General features: G+C 36.3%; 1 long non-coding RNA gene across 1 annotated transcript; it reads right to left on the reverse strand.

The window, feature by feature from the left end:
* Positions 1–344: 344 nt before the first annotated feature.
* Positions 345–5,047, reverse strand: LOC307125596. Its single transcript, XR_013816398.1, has 4 exons — positions 4,320–5,047; positions 4,146–4,205; positions 1,402–1,524; positions 345–1,308 (listed from the first exon to the last, which is right to left on the reverse strand). It is a non-coding gene; the product is annotated as an uncharacterized lncRNA (long non-coding RNA).
* Between the last annotated feature and the right edge of the window lie 6,291 nt (positions 5,048–11,338).

Below are 11,338 nucleotides of genomic sequence, written 5' to 3' on the forward strand. Positions count from 1 at the left end.
TTTGTTGCCATGGCAAATAATCCCATCAAGTTTTTCCCAGGAGACATTTTCACACCTCTAAACAGCTTTGCCTTCCACCCCCTATTGGTCCTTCATCTCAAACTGGATTGGTTGTTTTTTTTAAACCACTCCCAAAACCCAGACTGCTATTGGAGGACAGGACGGATTGAAAACCCAGTCAAGTGACTTTATTGGTTACTTCTAAGGCTAAGGGTGGGCTAGGTTTTGTAGCATAGGGACTTTATTGGTTATAGGCCAGCTATGCAGATTTTGCTCATTAATATATAATATATAAAAAATAATCCCCTCTCCCTCCCAAAAGAAAAATACACACAAAACAATTTGAGAAAGTCTGAAATATTTATTAAAAAGGTATAAAAAAAAAAAAAACATTCTTAACAGCATTATAAACAAACATTAAAACAATGGTGAAACAAAAACAAGTGAACTAAATGTATTTAAAAGGGATGAAAATGTAAAGGAACAAATGTAAAAATATAAACAGTCCAAAGAACATAAATATACATTAAAATGAATTGGTAAAGAAACAAAAAGGGAAAAAAAATGAATAAAATGCATTTAAAAGACAGAGATGTAAAGGAATAAAATACACAGTGAACATAAAAAGGAAAAGAATAAATATACAAATTAAACAATATAAAATGAGAACAATACATTTATAAGACAAAAAAAGTGCATATAAAATACACATAAATATTCCAAGTAAACAATATAACCAAATAAAAAGAACAAAGAGCATTATAAACATGCATTAAAATGAATGGGGGAAAAGATAAGTGAACAAAATGTTTCTAAAGGAAGGCGACGTAAAAGGAACAACAATACAAAACGTGGAGATCAAAAGCAACATGGACATCTAAAAAGTTACAAACATACAAAGTATACAATATAAAACGAGACAAAGAAATCTATAAATTAAAAAGTGTATATAAAATATATGTAAATGTTCTATATATGGGAACCAATAAAAGTATAAGTATATAAACATAGGAATAAAGACAATCTAAAATGGAACAATTGAATATTAAATTTATAATTATAAAAGAATTGTGACCAACTCTAACACAATGTTGTTTGAGTTTTGAACATTTTTTCAAACTGGCATGATGGGCTGGTGATGTGACACGTAGTGTGGGTCAGTCTAGTCTGGTTTGTAGTAGCTAGCCTAACCATCCACACTGGCCTTCCATCAACAACAGCAGCATCTTCATCTTCATCAGGTCTATAGTTGCGGTCTTCCACAGGTTCTGTGTTGGTTTGTGCAACCCTGGACCTGGTCTCCAGCAACTGCAAAACATGACAGTAAATTAACCACTAAAACTCAGAGAGGAGTATAGTAACATTCTGGAGGGAAAAAGCTTAACCGGTTTCTTAACTTACCCGTTTCTTTCTCTGACGGTTCTGTGTGATGTTCTTCATAGTGTTTCTTTTCTGGGCCTTTTCAGACTGAGCCAAAGAATACTTCCTCAGCAAAGTCTCACAAAATAAAATACATCTTGCGACCTGCCAAATAATACATTAATAATATATAGTTAATGCCAATAAAAGTAAGTAAAACAATTCAATTAAAATGTATTTGTATAGCGCTTTTCACAATACATATTCAGGGTTTTTCCTGGGTCAAAAATGGTCTTCGGTGGTGGCTGACAGACATGGTCATCCATACACACACATACGCACGGTAAAAAAAAAAATACCCTACCCACTTGATCTGCAAGCGCAATACTGACAATAAATTTGAAATAAATTCAAAGAAAGTTTGTAACTTTTGCTTATCTTATTTTGATACCTTGATGTTTGTTTTTTTCCCCTCATTTTTACACTATTTACTGATAATTGTTTTGGTAATCATATCAATATTAAAAAAATAGTATTAAAAAAATGAACAAATAGACCAATTTTCTGCCATTTACAATCAGCTAGCTAACAACAAATTTGTTCTGGGTTCACCTCACTCCAGTCTAAACTAAATGATTTTAGGCTATTTATTTTACTACACATTGTCCACATAAATAAGCTGAAAGACTGTTGATAATTAAAAATAATTCTTACTATCCACTCTTGCTAAAGTGGGTAAGCACACTTGTGTTCTCATTTCAGGTGTTGTTCTGAGTAAATTATTAAACTAATTCGTGAGTTCAGTGTTGGACAGATCAGTTCTAACCAGTCGTTAAAATGATTCGGTTCAAAGGAGTCATTAGGTGGCGAATCGGACATTAGCAGACGCGTTGTGTGTGAATCCCGTCTTTAGAAAATCGCGAAAGATTTGTCAAGACACAGAAAACACTTCATAACCGGATAGGATTTGTTTCCTGTTTATTTAAATTATGCTTTATGTCAGCTGGTCAGAGAATCAGTCAATGTTTTTTGAGCGCATTTCACACCCAGCGGTAATTAAAGGAAGACATCGTCTGATAGCGCCACGTGCAACATGGATTCGGTCTTCCGACCTTTTGATTTTGATTAACGTAAAATGTGAAACAGTAGAAAGCTAAGAATGCTTATTTTGAAGACAGAGAGCGTGCGAGCGGGGTAGGAGCTCACTGGTTGTTCTCTCTGTCACTCAGTTAACTCAAGTGCAGCACTCATCTGTTCTACATCACTCATAAATCACAATAACTCATCAAATAAGGCTTTGGCGGGACAAAAATTTGTTTTGGCGGCCGGCAAAAAATGTTCAATGTAGAGCTGCAACTAACGATTATTTTTTCTGTCGACTAATCTAACGATTATTTTTTTCGATTAGTCGACTAATCTAACGATTATTTTTCCAGATTAATCTTATTATTCTTTTTTACTGATTATTGTATTTCAAAGAGGGTAGTGAATTTGTATATTATTTTAACATGAAATCAATGAATGATGACAATATTAATTGTATTTCAGGAAGGGTAGTGTACATAGTATTTCATTTTATAATGAATATATATGAACAAAAGAAGCTTTTTAAACATAATATATAATGATACTATTCATCATAAAATGTATACAGAGTAGGCCTAATTAGGAAAAGTTGTTTACTATAGTAGTTGAGTATGATTTACTTAGTAAACGAAAATGCACTTGTATTTATCTGCAAAAGGTTCACATACAGGAGCTTTCAGCATAGTGTTAATGTATAACTAGTCGTCTATTTTGAAGATATACATGTGCATAAACAACGACTAAAGCTGCCAGAAGTTTTTGCCCAAACTTCAAAGACACATTTAAATTATTAAAGCTAGAGGCATATCTTAACTTTAATGTTACTTTAATCATGTAAACTACCTATATACAACAAGTTATTATGCATATGTGTTTGGGACAGAGCGGAACCAGGTCGCATTAACAGGAGATATATGCAGCCCATAATAAATAAAAGCACGAGACGTACTGGGGTCGGAGAAGAACCCCGGAAAATGTGACCGTCTGTTGCAATACACGCGCCACGGTTCAGCTGCGCGAGAGAACCATGGAGAGAACACTGGAAGGGTTGCCAGGTTTACACAACAAAACCCACCCATTCGTTACTCAAAACTAGCCCAATCGCGTTTCGGGGAGGTTCTCTGGTAAACATCGCGTTCGGGGGGTTAAATATGTGTGTTTTTTTGCTTCAACCCGCGGACATGAGACACAGCCCGCGGCAACAGTGTAGAAGTAGCCCAATTCCGCGGAAAAAAGCGACTTGGCAACACTGACTGCAGTGTGAAAGCTCCCGCTCTCCACGCGCACAGCTCCTGCTCTGCCACCGCGCGCAGTGTGAAACCGGCGTTACAGAGCGAACAAAGCACAGTTTTATTCGGCTTCTGTTTAAAGTACTCCCACACTTTTGAATGTCGCGGTCTGGCTTTATATGATAAATGATCATTTTCACTATGCCCGGGAGCAGAAGCTGCCATTATTCTAGATCTTCTGTTCCATTCTAGAACGTAAATAATGTGCCGCCGACGCGTCGACGCATTTCACGTACGTCGACGTATTTTCGTAGTCGACGTCATCGACGACGTCGACGCGTCGTTGCAGCCCTAGTTCAATGTAGGAAAAACCCTGATATTGTTTCAAAGCAACTTCACAGAAAATGCATGTGTCTACATTACAGAAAAAAACAGAGAACATTAAAATAATGACAACATTTTTAAGATTACCTTTTACACATTCAGGGTCAACATCTGTAAAAGTTCTTCAGGATCATGGATCCAAAACTTCTGTATCATGAGGGGGGAAGAAACATGCACACACACAAATGAATATTAATTTGTTTGATAAAACATTAATATTAATTATCAACTTACGGACATGGACTTGCAAAACATACTCACCAGGCCCATACAAAAACTTCACAGTAGATCCAAAATCCTGGTTTGCCTATAATTCTTCAGAGTCCAAGGATGGTGGATTCCTGTCCTCTCTGTTGAACAAGTGTACATGACAGTGTTCTCAGATTACTCATTCCAAAACTGTTACATTTTATGACAAGCTTGATCTTAAAACTAGCTGACAGTAGGGATGGGCATTATGACCATATAATTATACATACATGAGAAATTTTATTTTACAATAACGATATCACAATATATTTATTTTGATGGATATTTTATTAAAATGCTACAGAATAATACTGCTTTAAAAGTCTTCACTGTATGATATTCAATTAATTAATATCACATGATTCTTAAAGAAGTAGAAGGTCCTCTCTATTCTTTTGTTTTATTAAAATTATGACAAAGCTGCAGCCCCTTTAAGAACTGATGCACAGAATGACACTCATCCGGGTTTCCCCAAGTTAACTTAAACTGTTTGACTTTACTTTAGACATAACTGACTGTTTAAATCAAGTGAATACCTCACATGACAGGGTTTCTGAGATAATTGTGCGCATTTTACAGAAAGATAATTGATTTCCGGATCGCCTGCTGTCTGAGAGAGGCTTATTTTAACACATGCATGTCCCGTTCATTATTCTACATTCATGCATGTTTCCTTGTCAAAATGTCAAAAAGTTTTAGTAAAGTCAGTGCTGCGTTATATACGCTATATTCCCATTCCGCGATATAAAAAGGTAATGTTAACGTTTACAGCAAAATCGCTAACAATAGCCAGTATCATCAGATCGCCATAACACCCAGCCCTATTTTAACAATATTACAACAAAACACAGAAACAGAATATGTAAGTTAATCACGATTAGCATATTACTTTAATGCACTAACGTTATATCTTGATAAGCAGTAGAAAAAATATAAAGGGATTTAACGTTACGTTACCTTCTGCCGTCTGCTGTCCGCCATTGGAAACTTAGTCTGTTCTCTCAGTCGACATCCCACAATCAAAATTCGTCCAAAATAAGATTTTAACAGGTTTAAATGATCCATGCAATGCAATTAATGGACAGAAGAAGCCGTCCTGTTGAAGATTAGAACCCGCGATCGCGTCGCGTCCCCGCGAGCCGCGAGCAACTCCAAAGACAACGGGTGTATAATTCAAACTGAAGGCGCGCACTGTCATTGGCCAGATTTCTGGATGACGTTCAGATTGACCAATCACGCTCAAAAGAACACGGAAAGACAGCAAATAGCCTTGCAAATATAGAAAAAAACTTGTTTTAAACAACAGTTAGAAAATGTGTATATTTATTTTTATTTGCTGTTATATTTAATTAATTGGTCAAATGGTGTTTTGTGGTGTGGGCAGATGCCTGGAAGTTTCAACCTGGAGAGCAGTGCAGATTTGTACTCTTTAAAAACAATTATTGTTTGATATTTAGTTTGCTATATATTTTGTTATATTTGTATCCAGAATTGAATGTAAAACCAGTTTGAATGTAAAAATACACCTTCACTGTAAAACAGAAAATTAAAGTAAAATATCTTAATTTAAATAAGGAAAAATCTGTAAACTAATAGTGTTTTCTCTAAAACGTTTAATGTAAATTTCTGTGAAGTTTTTAAACTTTATTTGACTTAAGATATTTGACTTATTTTACGGTTTTTGTTTTGCAGCTGTAGCTGCTGTTTTTTTTAGGTTTTTATTTTTACAGTGTAAATATAAAACTAATAAGATTTACTTTAAAATGACAAAGAATAATGTTAAATTGTTAGTATGGACACAAACATAAACCTTTAATATAATGAGCTAAATATTGTATTACAGTTGTTAATTTACAGATATTGTTTGTAATTTTGCATGAATTTGTTATTTATGAAAACAGAAAAATAATACAGTGATGTTCCTGTATAAAAAAATGAGAATTACTGCAATTTGTCATTAATGATATAATCCTTAAAATAACAGTCAAGTTGTTTATTTAGATATTGTTTGTAATTTTACATCGTTTTAAACATAATTCAAAATTACAAGAAAATACTGTAAAAAACTGAAGTTTTTTTCTGTAAAATTAGGATTATTTTTATTGGTTGCCTTATTTTTATTGGTAACCTTATTGGTTGCACCTACATCTATTGTGAGTGGTGGATTTCAAACCTTAAAACGCCCCTCTTTTGCAGCGTGTTAAAGGGTTAGTTCACCCAAAAATGAAAATTCTGTCATTAATTACTCACCCTTATGTCGTTCGAGACCCGTAAGACCTCCGTTCATATTCGGAACACAAATGAAGATATTTTTGTTGAAAGCTGATGGCTCTGAAAGGCTTCAGACAGGCCTCCATTGGCATTCAGTACACTTATACTCCCAAGACGGATAAAAGGCACTCAGAACATCGTTACAAAGTCCATCTCACCACAGTGACTCTACAATAATCTTACAATGCGACGACAATAGTTTTTGTGCGCAAAACAAAATCAAAATAACACCTTTATCCAGCTTGTTATTGCCTTCCGTGTGTGCCTCCACGACGCATGCGCGAGAATATGACGTAGCGCCGGGGTTCGAGAATCTATGAAATGCACACTCTAACCCCATTTTGAGCACTACGCCGAGACCTAAAGCACGATCAATGTAGAATCCAACAGCTGAGATACGCGCGTCTTCCTCTGATTGTAAACAAATCACTTCTGGGTCATCTGTCCGAACGCCGGATCTGCGTCATATTCTCGCGCATGCGTCGTGGAGGCACACACGGAAGGCAGTAACAAGTTGGAAAAAGGTGTTATTTTGATTTTTTTTGCGCACAAAAACTATTGTCGTCGCATTGTAAGATTATTGTAGAGTCACTGTGGTGAGATGGACTTTGTAACGATGTTCTGAGTGCCTTTTATCCGTCTTGGGAGTATAAGTGTACTGAATGCCAATGGAGGCCTATATGAAGCCTTTCTCAGCCATCAGCTTTCAACAAAAATATCTTCATTTGTGTTCCGAATATGAACGGAGGTCTTACGGGTCTCGAACGACGTGAGGGTGAGTAATTAATGACAGAATTTTCATTTTTGGGTGAACTAACCCTTTAAAGTTAAGAATCTTGGAGTGACACTTTTTGTTAACAGTTGCAGAGCTGAAAGATCTGCTTGTGTTTCTGTGTTTCTTGAGCAAGTGAATCCCTGCTCTTTTTTATTCCATATTTTTATTTTGAGCATATCAGTTTTTGGTGTTTTTAAAACAAACTTTTTCATTTTCCACATTTCATCTCCTTTTTATTTAATGTTATTATTGCCTACAATTTGTAAAACTTTGCAAAAATTGTTTGGGGATAGTCTAAAATGTTTGGTTAATTATCCTTTGTTAATTCCATTACATTTCTTTGTTTATTTCATTACATATTCAGATTTTTTTGTGAACGTATATGTTCAGACAGGGTTTTTATTTTGTACTGTTTTTATAAAAAATATTTGATTAAGAGACTCTTTTCATGCAGTGGTTTTAAGGCCCTGACACACCATTCTGATGGTTTGGCCCAGACCCAGACGTGAACCAACCCCACAGTCGGCTTTAGTCATTGCTAGTTCAGTTTAGTGTTTCAGGGCCTTAAGAATTCTTTTTTTCTGTGTAAAAAGCTTGTTTGCTGTAGCCTACAGTAGACCAGAGATAATTCTCAATCCTGAAGTGCTCCCCTGCCCCCCTCCCTCTGAGAACAGCCAGCACAAGTGTCAGTCATTAACATATGAAAGGTCTTCTTCACACCTAACAGTCTTCAGTCCTAGCACACCCAGCAGTGTTTCAGCTGTATATGTCCGTGAAATTTCACGGATTCCTGTATACGTCCGCATACGTGAGGTTTCCGGGTTTTTCTGGAAATATACTGTTCCGTGTTACTCTGATCCGCTTTTTCCCACATACATCCGGTAAACATCAAATTACACAGGAGTATACCATGCCCGGATAGTGCCGGATTTCAGTGTTTTCATGCAGTGTGGTAGTTTTGGAATTTGTCAAAGATTATCACTGTTGTGATTGGCAGATGAAGCTGGGCATTCATCTCTAGTCTATACATTGTTTCTAAAATATCTAATATTTATGTTTATTATTGTTTTTATATTACACTGCTGTGATGAACCCAACTCTCAGAGAAAAGAAGGAACTTAATGGATCTTCTTTTTCTTTTAAAAGAGCATGTGGTTTGTGTAGTGCTGACATTTTTCCATAGCGGTAATAAGTACCAATTCAATTATTATTTATTAAAGTGTTGCCTTAAGTACAACTGAAGCTTTCTTACCTCAGGCTATTCTGGAATAGCCACATTGATTTGCAGGTAATTTGTAGGTAGGATTTGTTTTCTTTTTTGTTAAAAAGGGAGTCCTGTTTAACACTACTTGAAGTTTAATTTGTCTTGAAGTAAGGCTAATAATTAATGTTTAGTTGTCATAAACTGATGTTTTAAATGTGTAGTTCATGTTTTATCTTTTTTAGGTGCATGGAAATATTGATAAAGGTTTAGCTTGTAGGATGTCATAATTATGACTCTCTGCCATTAATGCACAAAACCCACCTTTTAGTTGTAAGTAGTCCCACCACGATTTCCCCTTTGCTAATATACCTTTTGATGATGTTGTTAAAGACGGACTGCTGCACTCCAGCTAATGTAGCTCTGTTTTTGTAGTAACATTAATGTGACTTTCAATAAAATTGGCTTGAATATACCTATTAAATATGTCTAGCAGGTTATTTCTACATTGTTGAATAAAACACCAAAGTCTCTTGAGCATTGCAGTGGTGCGATAAGTGGAGATGTGAAAACTGAGGATCTGGATTGTGGATTCTTGGAAACTGGTCACCTGAACATCTAAGCCGTTTTCTAGTTCATAATCAAAATTTCACATTTTTCTGAAGAGAGAATGTTGCATAATGATGACCCAGTGGTTCTGTGATTTGTGTAGATGGTTCTGTAAGACTAATGTATTTTTCAAAGAACTCAAATTGTATTTAAGGACACTGATAGCAAGCTTTCCGTGCATCATCATAACATCAATTATATGAATTCCTGTGCAGAGCGATCTATCAACCTCTCTCCCATTATTTCCTCAATGCTCACGCCACTTTCCCCTTCATGGTGATGGCCATCAAAAGGCGGCATGTGGAATAATTATAGCTGGTGTCTCAATGGGAGGAAATGAACTGCTGCACTGAAAATAACACTTTGTGCGCTGAGAGCAGAGAACAAAATGCATCCACACTGGCGTAATTATGATAATAATAACAGCATTAATAACAGTAATTAACAATTGTCGACTTGAGGGATGCTCGAGGACGGGTTCTCGGTTCTGTGATGTGAATGAGTGCATTAAAAGATAAGGCAAGGAGATCAAGTGATGCACTACAGATGAATAGTCAATGCTCAAGTAGATGTTCTTTCCCGTATGGGATCTGGAAAAGCTGATGGGGGTTGGGGTGGGAAGGGAGTAAAATCTAAACATTCATGTTTTTAAGAAGCTTAGAGAACCTAGTTATTTACTTAATTACTCTTAAAAAGATACAGTGCCTTGTAAAAGTATTCATACCCCTTCCCTTTTTTCTCCACATTTTGTTATTTTGCTGCCTTATGTTTACTATTTTACTTTTTTTCACATCAATCTACACTACACCATAATGACAAAGCAAAAACAGATTTGTGAAAAATGTGCACATTTATTAACAAGGAAAACCTGAAATAAGTACATTTCATAAGTATTTGTATACCCTTAACTCAATACTTCTTTTTAGGTATGATGTGACAAGTGTTGCACACATGCATTTGGTGATTTGTCTGTCATTCTTCTCCTCAGATCCTCTCAAGCTCTGTCAGGTTGGATGGGGACTGTCGGTGGACAGCCATTTTCAGGTTTCTCCAGAGATGTTCGAGTAGGTTCAAGTTCGAGCTCTGTCTGGGCCACTCAAGGACATTCACAGAGTGGTCCATAACCATTGCATTTTCTTAGGGTACGTGTGCTTAGGGTCATTGTCCTGTTTGAAGGTGAACCTTCTGCCCTGTCCGAGGTTCTGAATGCTCTGGACTAGGTTTTCATTAAGGCTATCTATATATTTGGCTGCGTTGAGCTTTCCTTCTACACTTACTAGTCCCCCAGTCCTTGCCGCTGAAAAACCTCCACAGCATGATGCTGCTACCACCACACTTTACTGTTGGGATGGTATGTGCAGGTTCGTCAGTCCAGTCTTGTTTTTTGAGAGTGCCCTTTAGGTGCTTTTTTGCAAATTCCAAGTGTTTCATGGGTTTTCACTGAGGACAGACTTGAGTCTGGCCACTCTGCCATAAAGCCCAGATAAGTGGTGTGTTGCGGTGATGTTTGTCTTTCTGTTAGTTTCTCCCATCTCCGTATATGATCATGGAGCTCAAATAGACCATCAGCTTCTTGGTCATCACCAAGGCCCTTCTCCATATTGTTCAGTTTGGCAAGGAGGCCAGCTCTAGGAAGAGTCCTGGTTGTTCTTCTTCCATTAAGGATTATGGAGGCTACATGCTTGTGAACCTTCAATGCAATATACATTTTTGTAGTCTTCCCCAGATCTGTCTTGTCACAATCCTGTCTCCTTCTGAGCTCTACAGGCAGTTCTTTTGATGTCATGGCTTGGTTTTTGCTCTGATATGCATTTTCAGATGTTAGACCTATTATTGAGAGGTGTGTGCCTTTCCAAATCATTCCCATTCAATTGAATTTTTCACAGGTTTACTCCGATTGAAGTGTAGTAACATCTCAAAGATGATTGATGAAAAGAAGTTCCACAAGGCAAGGATTAGGTATGAACATGTTTGCAAGACTGTACTGTATATACAGAGGAAAAATATTAGTTTATCCCCTTCCCAAGACATCAAATTGATGTAATTAGGCTTATTGGTGGATAGTTAGGAGGAGTGATCAGAGGATCAAGTTTTTCCAATAGTAATTATTATGCTGCTACTCTGAAACAGTAATACAATATTAAAAGGCCAGAGTTGTTTGTTTTGTGTCTAATC

This window comes from Gobio gobio, assembly GCF_949357685.1.
Source record: "Gobio gobio genome assembly, chromosome: 4".
In the NCBI taxonomy this organism is placed as follows: Eukaryota; Metazoa; Chordata; class Actinopteri; order Cypriniformes; family Gobionidae; genus Gobio; species Gobio gobio.